Source organism: Centruroides sculpturatus, unplaced genomic scaffold (assembly GCF_000671375.1).
Source record: "Centruroides sculpturatus isolate CEXI.00-Female unplaced genomic scaffold, Cexi_2.0 scaffold58, whole genome shotgun sequence".
Lineage (NCBI taxonomy): Eukaryota > Metazoa > Arthropoda > Arachnida > Scorpiones > Buthidae > Centruroides > Centruroides sculpturatus.
The window spans coordinates 787,990-800,215 of NW_019384407.1; the positions used below are offsets into that span (position 1 = coordinate 787,990).

At 26.8% G+C, this 12,226-nt stretch overlaps 1 protein-coding gene and 1 long non-coding RNA gene across 3 annotated transcripts in view; one reads left to right on the plus strand and one right to left on the minus strand.

The window, feature by feature from the left end:
• LOC111618898 overlaps positions 1-12,226 on the minus strand; it is a 60,735-nt gene that overhangs the window by 15,992 nt on the left and 32,517 nt on the right. The gene's annotated exons all lie outside the window — the stretch shown is intronic.
• On the plus strand, positions 3,532-4,690 carry LOC111618927. Of its 2 annotated transcripts, none has more exons than XR_002755653.1 (3): positions 3,532-3,807; positions 4,406-4,495; positions 4,568-4,690. It is a non-coding gene; the product is annotated as an uncharacterized LOC111618927 (long non-coding RNA). The 2 variants fall into 2 exon arrangements; XR_002755654.1 differs by having other exon boundaries at positions 3,532-3,680.

Genomic DNA, 12,226 nt, shown 5'->3' on the forward strand with positions numbered 1-12,226 from the left:
AAAAAAAAAAAAAAAAAAAAACAAATTGAAAGTTGCCTTACGTATGAGGAAGCTCCTTTTGTTTTAAGGACATATAAAGGATAAAAATCTTTCATTATAGTTTATTATTTACTAAATAATTATATAATTTTAATTTTTATAAATAAAAGAAAATTATGCAATAATTAATTTAGTTTTATTCTAATTGTACTGTACTGTACTATACTTTCTACACCATCCCCAGATCACTCCAGAGCAAAATTACGTCACTGATGAGCTATTAATCTATAAAATTTTAAATTTTTCATTTAAAAAACAACAAAAATTTATTAATTTAAGCATTTTTTTAACGTAATTTCTACTCATTAAACTTAAAACAAAGCAGTTAATGTATGAGGCACCCATTTTGTTTTAAGGATAGATAAAGGATAAAAATTAAAATATAAAATGATTTAGTAAAGAATAAATTATAATGAAAGATTTTACCATTCGTTCGAAGTTATTTCTATCGAATTTTTATTTTATTTTATTTTTTATTTTTCCTAAGAGATGCATTCAAACTGTCAAGTACAGAAGCATGTTATGTATAACAAATGGACATCCTTTTGTATCTTAAAGATTACTTCGCGTTAGAATAAACTGAAAAGAATGACAACGTAGAATATTTTATTTCTAGAAGAGAGAGAGATACACGTATAACACTGCCACACTTCATGCATCGATACACAGTAGTGTGTAAAACCCCCTCGTGCAGTTTTGCGCCACTCAACAACCATTTTATTCATGGATGGGATTTAAAACTATTTTACATATCAAGCATTGCAACTTCTACTAAAGACCCAGAGTTGTATGGGCCATATCTAAATCTATAAATCAAAGAAGGGTATATATATATTTTTTTTCGGTGTGTATGTTATCCTCACTCAACAAAAGGAACATCTGCATATCCAGGAAGTATTTAACTTTTCTTCGTAATATGTGGAGTTTGGATGGTATGAATCACAGGAAACTGAAGGAGTGGAATAATGATTAAATCTGCATATGTTTGATTTCTCTTTAATATTAATCATTCTACTGTTCTGACCTCTGAATCTAGCTTACAAGTAATCATTGTTACGTTTGCAAATAAATCATGTCGTTGCTGTTTTCTGTGACCTAACACAACTTATGTCGTGTCTTCTAGAAAAACAATTATATACTTTTTTTCCCCCTACTTCCTCTGTTTTCGTCATTTCTCCAAGAGTTTCGACCCTTTTTTTTTCGTTAATTTTATGTAATTAAGTTGTGTTTTTGGACGTAACCATTCTAGAAAACTATTTTTTTCCTATATAAATTCGTATTTCGAATGTCTCACGCGCTTATTTTCTTTCAAAAATACTAAAAAACAAAAAAAAAAATTCGTAATTTTCAAGCTGTCTTCTACCATAAAAAAGCATAGTTGAGTAATTTATGCTTTTGCATCTAAGATTGCAAACTTCTAAACTTTCTTAAATTATCAAAGAAGAAGAAGAAGAAGAAGGATCTTAAAGTCCATTTAGAGTGAAAAATGGCTCAAAATAATTTCATTTAAAACGTATAATTTTTGATATAAATTTGAAAGCAACGAATAGAAAATAGTTTGGAACTTTTCCAAAATATTTATACAATTTTTTTTTTCTTTATGTTGTTTAAAAATATTAGGATTAAATTGAATTTTCAGAAACAAACTAGTTTTCTCTCTATATATATCCACTGATATTTTCTGATCCTTGTATTTCTTTATATATATATATATTTTTTCCCTCTTCTTTTTTAAAGATTAAACAAGAAAAACTCGTGATCAATGATCACGAGTTTTCCTTGTTTAATCTTTAAAAAGAAATAGGTAATTCCACTTGGAAACAATGTGAGAAAATATATAGACCTATATATATATACATCTGCAAAACTATTTTCTTTGAAGAAATTCCGGATTTAACAAAAGATTTTGAATTATTANATATATATATATAAATATCTGTTAAGGAAACAATCTCGGAATTTGTTTCCTTTTTAAACAAAATAAATAATTTTATAAATATATTTATTAGAATTCGTGCTTAAAGACATATAAACAAACATTAGAAGGAAAGAAATTCAAACAATTAAAATTGAAGTTAAATATATAAATAAAATAAAATAAATAAATAAATAAAATAATCCAAATAAACAGTGCTCCGAAAATAAATCGTAGATCCAAATAAACCTAAAAATAAAACGAAAAATAAATAGAAATCCTAAGAATTCTAAATAATCCCAAAGAAATTTTTTGAATCTATTTCTAGAATTCATTATATCTTTTCCTTTTTCAACATTGATTTCTACTCTTTTTATTTTTATTTTATTTTACTATTTTTTTCTAGTTTCTTCCTCTCGACTTTACGTTTTGAATCTTCTGGATTTAATAAATATCCTCAGAATTTTCTGTTATAAAACTTTTGATTTAAATTTTCATTATCACAATAACAATAAATGATATAATTTTTTTTCCTTCTCTTTTAATTTTAGAAATTAAATCTATAAAAAAAGAAAAAAAAATTCGTCTTGTGCCTTTAAATATTTAATTTTATTTGATCTAAACTTGTACACTTTTTACAATATGTAAACAGGGGTGGTCCATAAGTCGCGTTACCATTTATAAAAATAAAATAAAGATTTTTTTTTGTTTTGTTTGTCAATTATGTTTCTTGTGTAATAAAATGCAGAAAATCGAATTTTTAAGACTGTTCATTGGAAATTTTATCGGTAAATAATCTTTTTCTGCGCTCGAATTTCTTCTTGAATGTTGTCTTTGAATTGCTTGATGGTTAAGGTCTTCTTGACATACGAAGAAATAAGTCTGGTGATATCAAATTGGGAAAGAGCGTGTTTAAGCGTTAGAAGAGAGAGCATATTAGAACTCTGGTTAGATGGGAGCATACGTGGAGCTTTGATTAGAAGAGAATATACGAGCTCTGATTAGAAGGGAGCACAGAAAGAGCTCTGGTTGGATAGAAGCACACATAAACGTTTGTTAGAAGAGTGTACTGTACATGGAGCTCTGGTTAGGTGGGAGCATACGTAGAGCTTTGATTAAAAGAGAATATGCGAGCTGTGATTAGAAGGGAGCACAGAAAGAGCTCTGGTTGGATAGAAGCATACATAAACCTTGGTTAGAAGAGTGTACATGGAGCTCTGGTTAGATGGGAGCATAAGTGGATTAGAAAAGGGCATAAGTAGAGTTCTGGTTAGCACACATAGAGCTTCGGTTAGAAGAAATCACACACAAAACTGTGATTTTGAAAATAAAAGTCAATGACTACACATCGCTCTGTCGTAAACGTTTTATATACAAATTCAACTATTCAATTCAAACTAAGCAATTCAACTAAAATATGTATAACCTTACATTTTTATTATAAAATTACACGAAAATGAAATATATTTCTTACATTAAAACTAAACAAAATTAACGAAAATGGCAAGGAAAAATTAAAAAGAAAATCGGATTTCTTTTATTATTACGGAAGTAATTTTCTTTTTCTCTAGCTTAATTCCGATTGGCCATACACTAAGCTATTTTGTCCAGCAATGAAAAGGTACATGGGCCATAGAAATAATATTAGTTGGACGAGTCAACTTGTTCTTGCGTGACCAAGTAGATTAATATTTTATTCTGTAGTTTTTCTCTTCGTCATTCTCAGGTAAATTAAAGTGTCGATCCATGGGCGTAGCTGTCACATAACTGCAAATATCCAACTTAGTGGTCCACTGTTAGAGGGTTCCTTCGACTGGATACACACCCAAACACTCTAACATGTTAAATGACCGGTAAATAATATATTAATTACACTTTTAAATAAAATATACTGGCATAACTTTTGCTGCCGGTGACATAAATGCTGAATTTCTTTTTTGGAGGGATCCGAATCCCTCGTTGAACATCAGTCGAAAGCCATCATTAAGGAAATTGGCCCCGGTTTATACGTGTAAATATATATATATATATTTTATAAACTAAAATAAAAACGGAAAATAAATAAAAAAAACTATCTGAATTTATCAAATTTTAACTTATTTCCACCGAGTTTCCAGTTTAAAACTTCGTTTTCCTCTTCATTTTCCATCACGTCCTTCGAGATAAACGTGCATTTTTTTAATACAAGAAAGTTGAAAAATAAATTATAAACTGATTAAGATTAATCTAATTTAATTTATTAATTAAAATTATATACTTTTAAGATGGTAAATTAAGATAATTTTTAAGGAAAATGAAAATAAAGGAAACAAAGCTTTCCATTGACGCCATTTATTTACAAAACGCGATTAATATCGTGTCCCAAATGGCATTAATCTATATCCAATTAATTACTTATATCATGTATTTACTACGGTATTTTTTTTCCTAATTCTTTGCTTAATTAACCAGTGACCACTAAGAACATTCTTAGACAAACCATTGGGGACCTTCACTCTATGATAACCACTGATTTGCTTCAGTTGAATCGAAGATTAACTTGTAATAAATCGTTCCTACTTCACTATTTTCTTCTTCTTTTTTTAAAAAAATATTATTTTACTATTTTTCCAGATCTTCTTTAAAGATCAGAAATTGTTCGCTACACAATTAAAAGTTTGCTTAAGTTTCATGTAAGAAACACGAATCTCTTCAGAGATTTCAAGAAAAGGAAAGGATGATCCTAAGACTAGAAGAAAAATATAATTATATATATATATATATATATATATATATTTATGTATATATTTACAATTTCTCAAAACTTTAAAATAAAAAAAACATTTTTTAATGTAATTATTTAACACTGGACATTTTATCATTAATAAAAAAATGCTTATAGAAAATAAATATTTTATACTAGTAATTAAAATGAATGATATAANGAAATTTTTTGAATCTATTTCTAGAATTCATTATATCTTTTCCTTTTTCAACATTGATTTCTACTCTTTTTATTTTTATTTTATTTTACTATTTTTTTCTAGTTTCTTCCTCTCGACTTTACGTTTTGAATCTTCTGGATTTAATAAATATCCTCAGAATTTTCTGTTATAAAACTTTTGATTTAAATTTTCATTATCACAATAACAATAAATGATATAATTTTTTTTCCTTCTCTTTTAATTTTAGAAATTAAATCTATAAAAAAAGAAAAAAAAATTCGTCTTGTGCCTTTAAATATTTAATTTTATTTGATCTAAACTTGTACACTTTTTACAATATGTAAACAGGGGTGGTCCATAAGTCGCGTTACCATTTATAAAAATAAAATAAAGATTTTTTTTTGTTTTGTTTGTCAATTATGTTTCTTGTGTAATAAAATGCAGAAAATCGAATTTTTAAGACTGTTCATTGGAAATTTTATCGGTAAATAATCTTTTTCTGCGCTCGAATTTCTTCTTGAATGTTGTCTTTGAATTGCTTGATGGTTAAGGTCTTCTTGACATACGAAGAAATAAGTCTGGTGATATCAAATTGGGAAAGAGCGTGTTTAAGCGTTAGAAGAGAGAGCATATTAGAACTCTGGTTAGATGGGAGCATACGTGGAGCTTTGATTAGAAGAGAATATACGAGCTCTGATTAGAAGGGAGCACAGAAAGAGCTCTGGTTGGATAGAAGCACACATAAACGTTTGTTAGAAGAGTGTACTGTACATGGAGCTCTGGTTAGGTGGGAGCATACGTAGAGCTTTGATTAAAAGAGAATATGCGAGCTGTGATTAGAAGGGAGCACAGAAAGAGCTCTGGTTGGATAGAAGCATACATAAACCTTGGTTAGAAGAGTGTACATGGAGCTCTGGTTAGATGGGAGCATAAGTGGATTAGAAAAGGGCATAAGTAGAGTTCTGGTTAGCACACATAGAGCTTCGGTTAGAAGAAATCACACACAAAACTGTGATTTTGAAAATAAAAGTCAATGACTACACATCGCTCTGTCGTAAACGTTTTATATACAAATTCAACTATTCAATTCAAACTAAGCAATTCAACTAAAATATGTATAACCTTACATTTTTATTATAAAATTACACGAAAATGAAATATATTTCTTACATTAAAACTAAACAAAATTAACGAAAATGGCAAGGAAAAATTAAAAAGAAAATCTCCTGAATCTCCTGACCTATAAACCCATCATTTATTCAAATATTGATTTTTACCTTTTAAACTTTCGAATCACCTAGTTAAAGCATTTATCAATTAATTTTATCTTATCACACTGAAATAAAAATAAAGATAAGAATATTAGTTAGAATAAGTTAGGTTTACTTATAACAACACTAATTTAAAGAATAAAAAAAAGGAATAAAAGAATAAAAAAAACGTGCACTATCAACTAGAATGAAAGTGCTAAGTAATGAAAAGTAAATCATCAGTTTGAATAAAAGAGCTACGTGGTGAAAATATCTCATCTGGTAGCGAGATAACACTAAGTGTGCAGATAGACACCCGCCATTTAACTGCTGTACATCAAATTTACTACAGAAAGGGGTGGTGTGTAAACAAAAAAAATAATAAAAATAATAATAAAAATTAAGCAAATTTTGATTATATTTACTTGTTAAATTATAATTAATTAGGAAAATATTTATTATCAGTAATCTTTAAACACGAGCATTTTGAATGAACACGTGTAGAGTTTGGTTTAATCAAACAAATAAGCATTAAACTACACCTTGGCTATTTACAATAGAGTATTGTAAATAGGAAAGATGCATAATTAATTTCATTAAAAGCTTTAAATAGGACAGGCAGATAAATAATGTAAAGGGTATCGAGGAAAATTTTAGTAAATCCTTAAAATATTCTATTGTTATTTAAAACATTTATCTAGTGTTAAAGTACAGAGCATTTTCCTTTTCATTTAAAATGCAATTTGTTAATCATAAGAGACAGTAAAAGAGGGAGAGGGGGAGGGGTAGTGTCTTGTCGGTGTAACGAAGCATACTTTATGATCGATAAGTGTAAATGTACGTTTATGAGACTGTATGTGGCACAAACTTAACGGTAATTAAGTCAAAGATAATGTATTAATGATCATCTGTTATACAAATCTGTAATATATGTATTTACCTAAGTTTCTAATAATTAATACTTAATTGTCTTCCTATCTTATAATGGTATAATATAATTAATTTTCAGTATTTGGTAAGTTGATTATAAATATTATAATATAGAAAATAAACATGCAATTTTCTGCTTGGAAAACTTATAGATAAGTGATGCCAATCGATGAATATTCGCGATTTTCATAGGTAATAATCGAATTATATCTAAAATATTGGATTTTATTCACCCAATTTTCTTAGTTTATCATTTTATTAACATTATAACACTAGAACTTAATAATTCGAAATAAAATAATTATAATTATTAAATGAATTAAACATGAAGAAATGACAATAAAGTTAGAAAAATTGCTATTTTCATAGAGCATAATCGAGTTGTATGTGCTAAGTTATTAGATTTTATTCATTTAATTGTCTTATTTTACTATTATAATATTAAAACAATAAATTAATGATCCGAAATAAATAATTACAATAATTAAATAAAGCATATGAACCCGAAAAAGTGATGAAGATAGAAAAGTTGCGAAAAATTATAGAGTACAATCGAATTTATGAGCCAAAATAATCGATTTTATTGACTCAATTTTCTTGGTTTATTATTTTATTAACATTAGAACCATAAATTAATTAATGATTCGAAATAAATAATTATAATAATTAAGTATATGAACCCCGAAAAAAATTGATGATGAAGATAATCTAATTATCTTTACTCATCATTAATTAAGAACCGTTTTCTACAATTTTTAATCGAAAAAAAAAATATTAAATAAATTCGTTAATTACCGTTAAAAATCTATAAATAATGGAAAAAAAGAGGGCGAAGAAAAATGCTAATTTATTTACTTATTTATTAATAAATCAAGATAAATATATAACAAAATTATAAATTATTCACAAGAAAACAAAACATTTTTCTCATTTATTAAATATTATTTTATTTAATTACCTTGTTAAATAATTAAATTTTTCGTTTTGTTATACATATGTGTACAAGGTTATAAATTATGTACAACACAGTCGAAGGCTTGTTTCTATTTATATACAAAAGAGGGGTGGTGGAGAATCGTTCAGGTTGCGTTATTAATAATCATTTTAAACAAATTAAAGCGGGATGCTGTACATGTTCTCTTTACCGTTAATCTGCCTACATTAACTAAAGTGATAATTAAGCATCAAATTACGTGTGAAATGTAAAGATTACTATATATCAAGCTATCCTACAGAAACCTCACAATTATCTACACAGTAGCACATTTGTCATACAAATAACCATTTATCAACTTGTCAAAATGATAATGTTTGACTGTATTTGAAGGTTTATCTGTATTCAAAAGATACTTAACCACGTGTAGCTTTTATATCTATATTTATTTATCCGGGTTTTTATTTTTTTGATGTATTATATCCCTACTAAATCTATATTCTACGTCGATACCCTTACGCTTGTGTGATTAAACGAGTGGCTGTGTGTGTGAGTATCAATGAATGTGCTGGTATGATCAATGATTGTAACGAGCAACACTTCGATGCCATACAGTAAGAATAAACTTCTGTGAATAGAATAATAATAATAAAAAATAATAATAATAATAATTTGCATTACAATGGAGTATTAAACACTAAGAGCGACGATAAAACTAGATTTATGTTACTGATTTAAATGCATTAATTCTTTCGATAGTTTAGAATTAATAAGGATTTTTTGTGTAAATTTTTCGGTTTTTAAATAAATTTTACGGTTTACCTAACATTTACAATGCTATAAAATTTACAGTTATTATTATTATTTTTTTCCTGTCTTCATACTTAGTTTACGATGGAATTCTTTTATTCATACGTAAACTGAGCTTTATAACTTGTATAAAAATCTATTATTTATTATAAATATTATTTATTTATGGTAAAAACCTATAAAAACTATTGTACGTGATAATTTTTAACTTATTATATGTTAAATTAATATGAGGATAATTGAGCTACCTCACAGAAAATCGAATATTAAATAATATAAACGGACAGTTTGAAATTTTAGCATTTAATTTGTACATATATAAATTAAATGTTAATTGTAGGATTTTCTAGGTCATTCTGTAAACGTAATCATTTATTTCGAACAGTTCTAGTGTCAGAAACACTATACATTTAACAATTAACACTCTTCTACATTTAAACGTCTATAAACTTTATTCAATCCTTTATTGTTCTAGCAGATTTACTAATTATTAATTTTTGGTTTATATATATATGTATTTATCATTTATTGTTTGAAATTTTGGTTTTGTATCCTCTATTCTCCTATAAATCACGTCACTTAATAGTTTGAGTAAGTTTCTATTATCATTGAGGATCACCCATTAATTACGTGTACAGTTTAAAGGGGTAGGGAAAAGTACATCATTGTACACAATAGAGAAAGATAAGGTCGAGGTATTGTTTATGTGGACATTGTTAGTGGTATTAGTGGCATACGAATTTGTTTTTATAAGTGTACTGTACTTACCAGTCGAGTGAATGATATCGACGAAACTATTCCAAGTAATTTCTTTAAATATCAGGTGATCATTTTAACAAAAGTATCACGTGGTTAAAGGGGAGAGTTTTCCAAAAGTACACTATTGTACACAAGGAAGGAAGGATCAAAAACTGTACAAATAATTAATGGATGACCCCTTAACATCTTCCAGTCATTTTGTGTGTAATTGTAAGGTTATAACGTGGCTTTTTTTTAATTAAAATATATATTTATTAAATTTCTACAAAATATAAATATTTACATCATTGTTTACAATCGATTTAATTTAATTTAATGAGGTAGACAAGAGATAATCAACTTATTCATTATCACTTAATATTTATATGAAGTTAATCGATTATTTTCCTTATTCAAATGTAGCTAAACCGTTTAAATGCTTTCAGATAACGTTCTAACTGCATTTTAAAGTATGTATTTAATAAAAAAAAATTATTAAGGAAACGTAATTAAGTGTTAATTTATTATCTATCGTGTAGAATAATTTTATATTAAATTTATAAAAATATATATATATTTTTTCTATTTAAACAGTTACACGATTAATGGAATATGACAGGAATACAACCCACGCACACAAGTAAACGATTAAAACCTTGTGACATATCTCTTGCTAGATTTTCTCTACAAAATCAAAAGCTACAAAAGAAAAATCAAAATTAAACAAGCAAAAAATTCATTTAAACGGTCAAAATAATTTTTCAAACGGTTCCAAAAAAAATAAAAAGAAAATGCCTCATGTGATCCTAACTTTAAACATCTTTTAAATGTATTTAATTATATTTAAGAATATGAATTAAAATCTTAATAGAATTTAGTATAAAATTGAATTATCTATTTTATCCGAACAACAAAATACTTGACAAACGTAATTACAAACTCTTTGAAATTTGATATGTTTAAAATAATCATTACTTTAAACGTATAGAATTACACAAGATGAAGATAATTACATCTTTAAAAGTAGATATTTGAGGAGATAAAATTAAGTAAAAAGTTTTTGATAAACATAGGAAGTCCTCCGCAAAATATGTAAGTTATACGCGTGAAGACGGATCGTTAGTGAAATTGATTAAAATTATGGTTATCTCGACGATGATTGGTCGTAGAATTTTTTTTTGAATAACGTAACAGGTCTACTTGTATTATTCTTTAAATATTTTATTATAAAATTTCAGCTCTTTAATATTGTTTTAATAATAAACCCGTATACAGAGTAGGTTAGGGGAAAGATGCCATGAATTTTTTAATGGCTAGTATAAAATACAAGATGACAGTTGATTTTTTTTATTACTACGATAATAAAGTACACAGCTTGTAGTATCAATTTAACACATTACTTTAACTCTAAAAAGTAATAGATGCTAATGAGGGGTTCCATAAAATACCATGGATTTTGGTATCTTAATTAATAATGTTAATGAGGAGATTCTATAAAGAATCATACACTTTGGCATCTCATTCTACGTGACGAGGTTGAGGTTCTAATTGAGATTTGAGGCTGATGAGGTTTCAAGAATGCAGGCCAATTAAAATTATAAAAAGTCTGTTACCATATTAATAATTATCTTATTAATTTAAATATTTTCTCATATTTTCATTATACAAAAATGAAATTTTAACAATATTAAAAGCTAATTTTTGTCTTCACTTTCGTGCTGATTATTTAAAAATCAGAACTAAATAGCTTCTAGTTACATTTATTTCTATCCTCATTAATTTCTTTTCGTATTGATTTTTAACAGAAGAGAAAAATAATTTATTTTCTTAAGAAAATTTTATACAAATATTGATTTTAATGCGTTCTTTAATTTCAGGATAAACAGAGAAAGATTCGAAAGTTTAATAAATAACGAAAGTAAATGTCGACTCCACGAATTTGTGGTTTGCAAGATGAGGAAGATAACAGGGATGAATATCCATTATACATGTATTTTGCATTGAAGAACAGCATCTAATTTACACAACGAGAAATAAACGATGATCAAATCACCTTCAATGATCAAATATTTACCAACTATAGTTATTATAGAGCTACAATTCTTACAATTCTCAAAGGAATACTTCTGATTCTGTTAATATTTTCAAAGTAAATGATTGGCATCTATGTTAATATTTAATAAGAATAAAATATTTCCCATGAATAAAGTTATAAATAAATAAATCTACTATTCTAACAAGCATTAATTTAAATTTATACGATTTAAATTAAGCGAATTTCAGTTAATTTTATGTACGAAACTTATGCCACATTGATTCGTGTTGATATTTATAACATCTTGAAATATTTCATAGAGCTTCCTTAAATATTTAACAACACGGGAAACATTATTGGATGAGATCTTGGGTACTAAAATAAAATAAAATAAAAGCTGGCAATGTTTTTGCTGGACTTTCCAGGCATTCTTTATTTGTTTTCTTCCCTAATAATTGCTACCATTGCCTGTATGTCTTCAGATTGGTTCGGGTGACATTAAGGGGGTGGGGGCAATATCTCACGAACGGATATTCCAATTTTTTTGAAAATTTCTAGAAATATTTCTCCCTGATATCTAAACCTCTCTGCAAAATTTTATAAATTTTCGAAAATGGGTACAGGAGTTATTAAGCTTCGAATTAGGTGAAC